The 12,778-nt window shown below is 43.8% G+C and overlaps 2 non-coding genes across 2 annotated transcripts; both read left to right on the top strand.

Moving 5' to 3' along the window:
* Nucleotides 1–7,742: 7,742 nt before the first annotated feature.
* On the top strand, nt 7,743–7,814 carry TRNAG-CCC (transfer RNA glycine (anticodon CCC)). The gene has a single exon. It is a non-coding gene; the product is annotated as a tRNA-Gly (tRNA).
* Nucleotides 7,815–12,497: 4,683 nt separating this feature from the next.
* TRNAG-UCC (transfer RNA glycine (anticodon UCC)) lies at nt 12,498–12,569 on the top strand. The gene has a single exon. It is a non-coding gene; the product is annotated as a tRNA-Gly (tRNA).
* The last annotated feature ends 209 nt before the right edge of the window (nt 12,570–12,778 follow it).

Genomic DNA, 12,778 nt, shown 5'->3' with positions numbered 1-12,778 from the left:
TCCTAATATATGATAAGTTTCATAAAGCAGAGTCACCACTCACATGTGCTGGTAAAAAATATGTTACAGTGGGCAGACAATGAAAGAGCTGAGGCCCGACCAGACATTGTAACTCCAGCATCTCTATGTTAAAAAGCATTTCCTAGGCAATATTTAGCCTCTGAAAAAAATATGCAAGATCCAGCAATAAATCTGGCAAAAGTCCCCAACATTTTGTGCATACTTGTGCCCTCACCTGAATGTAGCACCACCTTGTAGCCGTCGGAGGTAACTTCAGCTCACAAAATGTTTCATCAGAGGGCAAGTTTAGAGGAATCCAAAAGGCAGATGTCCAAGGAAAGAGCCTCCGACTGCAGCAGGAAGTTTGGATGCTTCAAATTTGCATAGCTTCCAGTCCAACGTCCTCTCATGTACCGAACGCTCCCAAACGCTCAAAAGCCTTACACCCGGCAAGCCCTCACTGGGTAGATCTCTGGCTCCCAGGTAAAGCCACCTACTGAGCATGCAAGCACTAGGATCACAGAGAGAGAGAGAGACAGAGAGCGTCGGAGAGCTGCTGTCTTGTTAAAGGCCTGAAACGGCTAGTGCCTAAGAGGGTCTGGACTTTCAGTTGTGACTGATTGTGAGAGGGGAAGATAAAGATTTTCTGCACCCAGCATGCCTTGCGATACACTTAGGCAAATGAGGTGAGAGCCCAACCAATCCCACGTCACTCCGCTGAATGCCTCCTCATCTGCATAAAGAGAACACTTTCACAAAGGAGCAGAGTGGCGCAGCGGAAGCGTGCTGGGCCCATAACCCAGAGGTTGATGGATCGAAACCATCCTCCGCTAATTTTGCTTGATTTTCCTTCCAAGGACCAAGCTGTCATTTCCACGTTGCCAGAAAGGAAAAGTGCAAGCTTGTGCCAGCTATGTGAGGAAAGACTTCTCAACTATTCGTGTCTGTGTAATACAAGAGTGATCGTGAAAGGTACAACCCTGTACTTTGAAAGTAAAGACACACAATTATAACCATAAATGACTGGTGGGAGCTTCACACAACTTTCTGGGCATGCTTTGAATGTCATTCTTCCCTTTTTTTTCTGCTCTTATCTATCTCCTGGGCATTTCATGGAATGTTCTCTTTCTCTTCCCTACTTTGCTTCCCATGCTGCTTATATATGCTAATTTCTACTATTTGTACTGTTGCTTTTAATTTCTTCTCTTCTGCACAGCTTTGTCCTTGGTTTCAATCCCCAGTTCCTTACCCTCTGCAAAAAACGTTCTACTGCTTCTCATGTTGGTATCTAAACCAAATGCACCATTGAAGCTGGTGCAAGATAGTCATTGATTTCTGCAACGTAATATTTAGAACCGAGAGCTAACACATCAGAGGGCGTTGGTGGTGTAGTGGTGAGCATAGCTGCTTCCCAAGCAGTTGACCCGGTTTCGATTCCCGGCAAACGCACTGAAAATGCTTATATTTTCTGCAAGCAGGATATATTTTAATGCAACAAGTCACAAAATGGAAATTTCACGAACAGATTAATCAGCCATATATAAAAAAATAAACAAATACGTGGGCAAACATCTCAATCGCACCTTCTGCTACATACATTGTCCTAATATATGATAAGTTTCATAAAGCAGAGTCACAACTCACATGTGCTGGAAATAAATTTGTTACAGTGGGCAAACAATGGAAGGGCTGAGGCCCAACCAGACATTGTAACTCCAGCATCTCTGTGGTAAAAAGCATTTCTAGGCAATATCTAGCCTCTGAAAAAAATGTGCAAGATCCACAGATAAATCTGGCAAAAGTCCCTAACATTTTGTGCATACTTGTGCTCTCACCTGAATGTAGCGCCACCTTGTAGCTGTCGAAGGAAACTGCTGCTCAGAAAATGTTTTATCAGAAGGCAAGTTGAGAGGAATCCAAGAGTCAGATGTCCATGGAAAGAGCCACTCACTGAAGCAGGAATGTTGGATGCTTCATATTCGCATAGTTTCCTTTCCAACGTCCACAACGCTCCCAAACGCTCAAAAGCCTCGCCCTCACCGGGTAGATCTCTGGCTCCCAGGTAAAGCCAAATCCTGAGCATGCTAGTGCTAGGATACCCGAGAGAGAGAGAGAGAGAGAGGGTTCAAGAGCTACTGTCTTGATAAAGGCCTGAAATGGCTAGTGCCTAAGAGTCTCTGACTTTCAGTTATGACTGATTGTGAGAGGGGAAGGTGAAGTTTTTCTGCACCCAGCATGCCTTGGGATATACTTATGCAACTGAGGTGGGAGCCAGACCAATCCCACGCTACTCTGCTTAATGATCCTTATCTGCATAAAGAGAACACTTTCACAAAGGAGCAGAGTGGCGCAGCGGAAGCGTGCTGGGCCCATAACCCAGAGGTTGATGGATCGAAACCATCCTCTGCTAATTTTGCTTCATTTTCCTTCCAAGGACCAAGCTGTCATTTCCACGTTGCCAGAAAGGAAAAGTGCAAGCTTGTGCCAGCTATGTGAGGAAAGACTTCTCAACTATTCGTGTCTGTGTAATACAAGAGTGATCGTGAAAGGTACAACCCTGTACTTTGAAAGTAAAGACACACAATTATAACCATAAATGACTGGTGGGAGCTTCACACAACTTTCTGGGCATGCTTTGAATTTCATTCTTCCCTTTTTGTTCTGCTCTTATCTATCTCCTGGGCATTTCATGGAATGTTCTCTTTCTCTTCCCTGCTTTGCTTCCCATGCTGCCTATATATGCTCATTTCTACTATTTGTACTGTTGCTTTTCATTTCTTCTCATCTGCACAGCTTTGTCCTTGGTTTCAATCCCCAGTTCCTTACCCTCTGCAAAAACGTTCTACTGCTTCTCATGTTGGTATCTAAACCAAATGCACCATTGAAGCTGGTGCAAGATAGTCATTGATTTCTGCAACGTAATATTTAGAACCGAGAGTTAACACATCAGACAGCTATGGTGGTATAGTGGTGAGCATAGCTGCTTCCCAAGCAGTTGACCCGGGTTCGATTCCCAGCCAACGCACTGAAAATACTTATATTTTCTGCAAGCAGGATATATTTTAATGCAACATGTCACAAAATGGAAATTTCACGAACAGATTAATCAGCCATATAGAAAAAAATAAACAAATACGTGGGCAAACATCTCAATCGCACCTTCTGCTACATACATTGTCCTAATATATGATAAGTTTCATAAAGCAGAGTCACAACTCACATGTGCTGGTAATAAATTTGTTACAGTGGGCAAACAATGGAAGGGCTGAGGCCCGACCAGACATTGTAACTCCAGCATCTCTATGTTAAAAAGCATTTCTAGGCAATATCTAGCCTCTGAAAAAAATATGCAAGATCCACAGATAAATCTGGCAAAAGTCCCTAACATTTTGTGCATACTTGTGCTCTCACCTGAATGTAGCGCCAACTTGTAGCTGTCGAAGGAAACTGCTGCTCACAAAATGTTTTATCAGAAGGCAAGTTGAGAGGAATCCAAGAGTCAGATGTCCATCGAAAGAGCCACTCACTGAAGCAGGAATGTTGGATGCTTCATATTCACATAGTTTCCTGTCCAACGTCCACAACGCTCCCAAACGCTCAAAAGCCTCACACCGGGCAAGCCCTCACCGGGTAGATCTCTGGCTCCCAGGTAAAGCCAAATCCTGAGCATGCTAGTGCTAGGATACCCGAGAGAGAGAGAGAGAGAGAGGGTTCAAGAGCTACTGTCTTGATAAAGGCCTGAAATGGCTAGTGCCTAAGAGTCTCTGACTTTCAGTTATGACTGATTGTGAGAGGGGAAGATGAAGTTTTTCTGCACCCAGCATGCCTTGGGATATACTTATGCAAATGAGGTGGGAGCCAGACCAATCCCACGCTACTCTGCTTAATGATCCTTATCTGCATAAAAAGAACACTTTCACAACAGAGCAGAGTGGCGCAGCGGAAGCGTGCTGGGCCCATAACCCAGAGGTCGATGGATCGAAACCATCCTCTGCTAATTTTGCTTGATTTTCCTTCCAATGACCAAGCTGTCATTTCCAGGCTACCAGCAAGGAAAAGCGCAAGCTTGTGCCAGCTATGTGAGAAAAGACTTCTCAACTATCTGTGTCTGCTGAAATACAAGAGAGGGATCGTCAAAGGATCCACACTGTACTTTGAAAGTAAAGGCACACAATAATAAGCATGAATGACTGGTGGGACCTTCAAACACTTTTATGGGGAGGCTTTGAATTTCATTCTTCCCTTTTTGTTCTGCTCTTATCTATCTCCTGGGCATTTCATGGAATGTTCTCTATTTCTCTTCCCTGCTTTGCTTCCCATGCTGCCTCTATATGTTCATATCTATTATTTGTAATGCTGCTTCCCATTCTTCTCTTCTGCACAGCTTTGTCCTTGGTTTCAATCCCAGTTCCTTACCCTCTACAAAAACTTTCTATTGCTTTTCATGTTGGTATCTAAACCAAAATCACCATTGAAGCTGGTGCAAGATAGTCATTGAACTCAGGGTCCTAATGTTTAGAACCGAGAGCGCACAGATCAGAGGGCGTTGGTGGTATAGTGGTGAGCATAGCTGCCTTCCAAGCAGTTGACCCGGGTTCGATTCCCGGCCATCGCAGTACAAATACTTATATATTCTGCAAGCAGGATATATTTAATGCAACATTTCACAAAATGGAAATATAATGAACAGGTTAATCAGCCATTATATAAAAAATAAACAAATATGTAGGCAAGCATTTCGATCGCCCCTTCTGCTATATTCATTGTCCTAATATATGATAAGTTTCATAAAGCAGTCACCACTCACATGTGCTGGTAAAAAATATGTTACAGTGGGCAGACAATGAAAGAGCTGAGGCCTGACCAGACATTTTAACTCCAGCATCTCTATGTTAAAAAGCATTTCCTAGGCAATATTTAGCCTCTGAAAAAAATATGCAAGATCCAGCAATAAATCTGGCAAAAGTCCCCAACATTTTGTGCATACTTGTGCCCTCACCTGAATGTAGCACCACCTTGTAGCCGTCGGAGGTAACTGCAGCTCACAAAATGTTTCATCAGAGGGCAAGTTTAGAGGAATCCAAAAGGCAGATGTCCATGGAAAGAGCCTCCGACTGCAGCAGGAAGTTTGGATGCTTCAAATTTGCATAGCTTCCAGTCCAACGTCCTCTCATGTACCGAACGCTCCCAAATGCTCAAAAGACTTACACCCGGCAAGCCCTCACCGGGTAGATCTCTGGCTCCCAGGTAAAGCCACATACTGAGCATGCAAGCACTAGGATCACAGAGAGAGAGAGAGACAGAGAGCGTCGGAGAGCTGCTGTCTTGTTAAAGGCCTGAAACGGCTAGTGCCTAAGAGGGTCTGGACTTTCAGTTGTGACTGATTGTGACAGGGGAAGATAAAGATTTTCTGCACCCAGCATGCCTTGCGATACACTTAGGCAAATGAGGTGGGAGCCAGACCAATCCCACGCTACTCTGCTTAATGATCCTTATCTGCATAAAAAGAACACTTTCACAACAGAGCAGAGTGGCGCAGCGGAAGCGTGCTGGGCCCATAACCCAGAGGTCGATGGATCGAAACCATCCTCTGCTAATTTTGCTTGATTTTCCTTCCAAGGACCAAGCTGTCATTTCCAGGCTACCAGCAAGGAAAAGCGCAAGCTTGTGCCAGCTATGTGAGAAAAGACTTCTCAACTATCTGTGTCTGCTGAAATACAAGAGAGGGATCGTCAAAGGATCCACACTGTACATTGAAAGTAAAGGCACACAATAATAAGCATGAATGACTGGTGGGACCTTCAAACACTTTTATGGGGAGGCTTTGAATTTCATTCTTCCCTTTTTGTTCTGCTCTTATCTATCTCCTGGGCATTTCATGGAATGTTCTCTATTTCTCTTCCCTGCTTTGCTTCCCATGCTGCCTCTATATGTTCATATCTATTATTTGTAATGCTGCTTTCCATTCTTCTCTTCTGCACAGCTTTGTCCTTGGTTTCAATCCCAGTTCCTTACCCTCTACAAAAACTTTCTATTGCTTTTCATGTTGGTATCTAAACCAAATGCACCATTGAAGCTGGTGCAAGATAGTCATTGAACTCAGGCTCCTAATGTTTAGAACCGAGAGCGCACAGATCAGAGGGCGTTGGTGGTATAGTGGTGAGCATAGCTGCCTTCCAAGCAGTTGACCCGGGTTCGATTCCCGGCCATCGCAGTACAAATACTTATATATTCTGCAAGCAGGATATATTTAATGCAACATTTCACAAAATGGAAATATAATGAACAGGTTAATCAGCCATTATATAAAAAATAAACAAATATGTAGGCAAGGATTTCGATCGCCCCTTCTGCTATATTCATTGTCCTAATATATGATAAGTTTCATAAAGCAGAGTCACCACTCACATGTGCTGGTAAAAAATATGTTACAGTGGGCAGACAATGAAAGAGCTGAGGCCCGACCAGACATTTTAACTCCAGCATCTCTATGTTAAAAAGCATTTCCTAGGCAATATTTAGCCTCTGAAAAAAATATGCAAGATCCAGCAATAAATCTGGCAAAAGTCCCCAACATTTTGTGCATACTTGTGCCCTCACCTGAATGTAGCACCACCTTGTAGCCGTCGGAGGTAACTGCAGCTCACAAAATGTTTCATCAGAGGGCAAGTTTAGAGGAATCCAAAAGGCAGATGTCCATGGAAAGAGCCTCCGACTGCAGCAGGAAGTTTGGATGCTTCAAATGTGCATAGCTTCCAGTCCAACATCCTCTCATGTACCGAACGCTCCCAAACGCTCAAAAGCCTTACACCCAGCAAGCCCTCACCGGGTAGATCCCTGGCTCCCAGGTAAAGCCACATACTGAGCATGCAAGCACTAGGATCACAGAGAGAGAGAGAGACAGAGAGCGTCGGAGAGCTGCTGTCTTGTTAAAGGCCTGAAACGGCTAGTGCCTAAGAGGGTCTGGACTTTCAGTTGTGACTGATTGTGAGAGGGGAAGATAAAGATTTTCTGCACCCAGCATGCCTTGCGATACACTTAGGCAAATGAGGTGAGAGCCCGACCAATCCCACGTCACTCCGCTGAATGCCTCCTCATCTGCATAAAGAGAACACTTTCACAAAGGAGCAGAGTGGCGCAGCGGAAGCGTGCTGGGCCCATAACCCAGAGGTCGATGGATCGAAACCATCCTCTGCTAATTTTGCTTGATTTTCCTTCCAAGGACCAAGCTGTCATTTCCACGTTGCCAGAAAGGAAAAGTGCAAGCTTGTGCCAGCTATGTGAGGAAAGACTTCTCAACTATTCGTGTCTGTGTAATACAAGAGTGATCGTGAAAGGTACAACCCTGTACTTTGAAAGTAAAGACACACAATTATAACCATAAATGACTGGTGGGAGCTTCACACAACTTTCTGGGCATGCTTTGAATTTCATTCTTCCCTTTTTGTTCTGCTCTTATCTATCTCCTGGGCATTTCATGGAATGTTCTCTTTCTCTTCCCTACTTTGCTTCCCATGCTGCCTATATATGCTCATTTCTACTATTTGTACTGTTGCTTTTCATTTCTTCTCTTCTGCACAGCTTTGTCCTTGGTTTCAATCCCCAGTTCCTTACCCTCTGCAAAAAACGTTCTACTGCTTCTCATGTTGGTATCTAAACCAAATGCACCATTGAAGCTGGTGCAAGATAGTCATTGATTTCTGCAACGTAATATTTAGAACCGAGAGCTAACACATCAGAGGGCGTTGGTGGTATAGTGGTGAGCATAGCTGCTTCCCAAGCAGTTGACCCGGGTTCGATTCCCGGCCAACGCACTGAAAATACTTATATTTTCTGCAAGCAGGATATATTTTAATGCAACAAGTCACAAAATGGAAATTTCACGAACAGATTAATCAGCCATATATAAAAAAATAAACAAATACGTGGGCAAACATCTCAATCGCACCTTCTGCTACATACATTGTCCTAATATATGATAAGTTTCATAAAGCAGAGTCACAACTCACATGTGCTGGTAATAAATTTGTTACAGTGGGCAAACAATGGAAGGGCTGAGGCCCGACCAGACATTGTAACTCCAGCATCTCTATGTTAAAAAGCATTTCTAGGCAATATCTAGCCTCTGAAAAAAATATGCAAGATCCACAGATAAATCTGGCAAAAGTCCCTAACATTTTGTGCATACTTGTGCTCTCACCTGAATGTAGCGCCACCTTGTTGCTGTCGAAGGAAACTGCTGCTCACAAAATGTTTTATCAGAAGGCAAGTTGAGAGGAATCCAAGAGTCAGATGTCCATGGAAAGAGCCACTCACTGAAGCAGGAATGTTGGATGCTTCATTTTCGCATAGTTTCCTGTCCAACGTCCACAACGCTCCCAAACGCTCAAAAGCCTCGCCCTCACCGGGTAGATCTCTGCTCCCAGGTAAAGCCAAATCCTGAGCATGCTAGTGCTAGGATACCCGAGAGAGAGAGAGAGGGTTCAAGAGCTACTGTCTTGATAAAGGCCTGAAACGGCTAGTGCCTAAGAGTCTCTGACTTTCAGTTATGACTGATTGTGAGAGGGGAAGATGAAGTTTTTCTGCACCCAGCATGCCTTGGGATATACTTATGCAAATGAGGTGAGAGCCAGACCAATCCCACGCTACTCTGCTTAATGATCCTTATCTGCATAAAAAGAACACTTTCACAACAGAGCAGAGTGGCGCAGCGGAAGCGTGCTGGGCCCATAACCCAGAGGTCGATGGATCGAAACCATCCTCTGCTAATTTTGCTTGATTTTCCTTCCAAGGACCAAGCTGTCATTTCCAGGCTACCAGCAAGGAAAAGCGCAAGCTTGTGCCAGCTATGTGAGAAAAGACTTCTCAACTATCTGTGTCTGCTGAAATACAAGAGAGGGATCGTCAAAGGATCCACACTGTACATTGAAAGTAAAGGCACACAATAATAAGCATGAATGACTGGTGGGACCTTCAAACACTTTTATGGGGAGGCTTTGAATTTCATTCTTCCCTTTTTGTTCTGCTCTTATCTATCTCCTGGGCATTTCATGGAATGTTCTCTATTTCTCTTCCCTGCTTTGCTTCCCATGCTGCCTCTATATGTTCATATCTATTATTTGTAATGCTGCTTTCCATTCTTCTCTTCTGCACAGCTTTGTCCTTGGTTTCAATCCCAGTTCCTTACCCTCTACAAAAACTTTCTATTGCTTTTCATGTTGGTATCTAAACCAAATGCACCATTGAAGCTGGTGCAAGATAGTCATTGAACTCAGGCTCCTAATGTTTAGAACCGAGAGCGCACAGATCAGAGGGCGTTGGTGGTATAGTGGTGAGCATAGCTGCCTTCCAAGCAGTTGACCCGGGTTCGAATCCCGGCCATCGCAGTACAAATACTTATATATTCTGCAAGCAGGATATATTTAATGCAACATTTCACAAAATGGAAATATAATGAACAGGTTAATCAGCCATTATATAAAAAATAAACAAATATGTAGGCAAGGATTTCGATCGCCCCTTCTGCTATATTCATTGTCCTAATATATGATAAGTTTCATAAAGCAGAGTCACCACTCACATGTGCTGGTAAAAAATATGTTACAGTGGGCAGACAATGAAAGAGCTGAGGCCCGACCAGACATTTTAACTCCAGCATCTCTATGTTAAAAAGCATTTCCTAGGCAATATTTACCCTCTGAAAAAAATATGCAAGATCCAGCAATAAATCTGGCAAAAGTCCCCAACATTTTGTGCATACTTGTGCCCTCACCTGAATGTAGCACCACCTTGTAGCCGTCGGAGGTAACTGCAGCTCACAAAATGTTTCATCAGAGGGCAAGTTTAGAGGAATCCAAAAGGCAGATGTCCATGGAAAGAGCCTCCGACTGCAGCAGGAAGTTTGGATGCTTCAAATTTGCATAGCTTCCAGTCCAACGTCCTCTCATGTACCGAACGCTCCCAAACGCTCAAAAGCCTTACACCCGGCAAGCCCTCACCGGGTAGATCTCTGGCTCCCAGGTAAAGCCACATACTGAGCATGCAAGCACTAGGATCACAGAGAGAGAGAGAGACAGAGAGCGTTCGAGAGCTGCTGTCTTGTTAAAGGCCTGAAACGGCTAGTGCCTAAGAGGGTCTGGACTTTCAGTTGTGACTGATTGTGAGAGGGGAAGATAAAGATTTTCTGCACCCAGCATGCCTTGCGATACACTTAGGCAAATGAGGTGAGAGCCCGACCAATCCCACGTCACTCCGCTGAATGCCTCCTCATCTGCATAAAGAGAACACTTTCACAAAGGAGCAGAGTGGCGCAGCGGAAGCGTGCTGGGCCCATAACCCAGAGGTCGATGGATCGAAACCATCCTCTGCTAATTTTGCTTGATTTTCCTTCCAAGGACCAAGCTGTCATTTCCACGTTGCCAGAAAGGAAAAGTGCAAGCTTGTGCCAGCTATGTGAGGAAAGACTTCTCAACTATTCGTGTCTGTGTAATACAAGAGTGATCGTGAAAGGTACAACCCTGTACTTTTAAGTAAAGACACACAATTATAACCATAAATGACTGGTGGGAGCTTCACACAACTTTCTGGGCATGCTTTGAATTTCATTCTTCCCTTTTTGTTCTGCTCTTATCTATCTCCTGGGCATTTCATGGAATGTTCTCTTTCTCTTCCCTGCTTTGCTTCCCATGCTGCCTATATATGCTCATTTCTACTATTTGTACTGTTGCTTTTCATTTCTTCTCTTCTGCACAGCTTTGTCCTTGGTTTCAATCCCCAGTTCCTTACCCTCTGCAAAAAATGTTCTACTGCTTCTCATGTTGGTATCTAAACCAAATGCACCATTGAAGCTGGTGCAAGATAGTCATTGATTTCTGAAAAGTAATATTTAGAACCAAGAGCTAACACATCAGAGGGCGTTGGTGGTATAGTGGTGAGCATAGCTGCTTCCCAAGCAATTGACCCGGGTTCGATTCCCGGCCAACGCACTGAAAATACTTATATTTTCTGCAAGCAGGATATATTTTAATGCAACAAGTCACAAAATGGAAATTTCACGAACAGATTAATCAGCCATATATAAAAAAATAAACAAATACGGGGGCAAACATCTCAATCGCACCTTCTGCTACATACATTGTCCTAATATATGATAAGTTTCATAAAGCAGAGTCACAACTCACATGTGCTGGTAATAAATTTGTTACAGTGGGCAAACAATGGAAGGGCTGAGGCCCGACCAGACATTGTAACTCCAGCATCTCTATGTTAAAAATCATTTCTAGGCAATATCTAGCCTCTGAAAAAAATATGCAAGATCCACAGATAAATCTGCCAAAAGTCCCTAACATTTTGTGCATACTTGTGCTCTGACCTGAATGTAGCGCCACCTTGTTGCTGTCGAAGGAAACTGCTGCTCACAAAATGTTTTATCAGAAGGCAAGTTGAGAGGAATCCAAGAGTCAGATGTCCATGGAAAGAGCCACTCACTGAAGCAGGAATGTTGGATGCTGCATTTTCGCATAGTTTCCTGTCCAACGTCCACAACGCTCCCAAACGCTCAAAAGCCTCACACCGTGCAAGCCCTCACCGGGTAGATCTCTGGCTCCCAGGTAAAGCCAAATCCTGAGCATGCTAGTGCTAGGATACCCGAGAGAGAGAGAGAGGGTTCAAGAGCTACTGTCTTGATAAAGGCCTGAAACGGCTAGTGCCTAAGAGTCTCTGACTTTCAGTTATGACTGATTGTGAGAGGGGAAGATGAAGTTTTTCTGCACCCAGCATGCCTTGGGATATACTTATGCAAATGAGGTGAGAGCCAGACCAATCCCACGCTACTCTGCTTAATGATCCTTATGTGCATAAAAAGAACACTTTCACAACAGAGCAGAGTGGCGCAGCGGAAGCGTGCTGGGCCCATAATCCAGAGGTCGATGGATCGAAACCATCCTCTGCTAATTTTGCTTGATTTTCCTTCCAAGGACCAAGCTGTCATTTCCAGGCTACCAGCAAGGAAAAGCGCAAGCTTGTGCCAGCTATGTGAGAAAAGACTTCTCAACTATCTGTGTCTGCTGAAATACAAGAGAGGGATCGTCAAAGGATCCACACTGTACTTTGAAAGTAAAGGCACACAATAATAAGCATGAATGACTGGTGGGACCTTCAAACACTTTTATGGGGAGGCTTTGAATTTCATTCTTCCCTTTTTGTTCTGCTCTTATCTATCTCCTGGGCATTTCATGGAATGTTCTCTATTTCTCTTCCCTGCTTTTCTTCCCATGCTGCCTCTATATGTTCATATCTATTATTTGTAATGCTGCTTTCCATTCTTCTCTTCTGCACAGCTTTGTCCTTGGTTTCAATCCCAGTTCCTTACCCTCTACAAAAACTTTCTATTGCTCTTCATGTTGGTATCTAAACCAAATGCACCATTGAAGCTGGTGCAAGATAGTCATTGAACTCAGGGTCCTAATGTTTAGAACCGAGAGCGCACAGATCAGAGGGCGTTGGTGGTATAGTGGTGAGCATAGCTGCCTTCCAAGCAGTTGACCTGGGTTCGATTCCCGGCCAACGCAGTACAAATACTTATATATTCTGCAAGCAGGATATATTTAATGCAACATTTCACAAAATGGAAATATAATGAACAGGTTAATCAGCCATTATATAAAAAATAAACAAATATGTAGGCAAGCATTTCGATCGCCCCTTCTGCTATATTCATTGTCCTAATATATGATGTTTCATAAAGCAGAGTCACCGCTCACATGTGCTGGTAAAAAAT

Source organism: Lissotriton vulgaris, chromosome 9, assembly GCF_964263255.1.
Source record: "Lissotriton vulgaris chromosome 9, aLisVul1.2, whole genome shotgun sequence".
NCBI classification, from domain to species: Eukaryota; Metazoa; Chordata; class Amphibia; order Caudata; family Salamandridae; genus Lissotriton; species Lissotriton vulgaris.
This window is presented reverse-complemented; position numbering and strand designations above follow the sequence as displayed.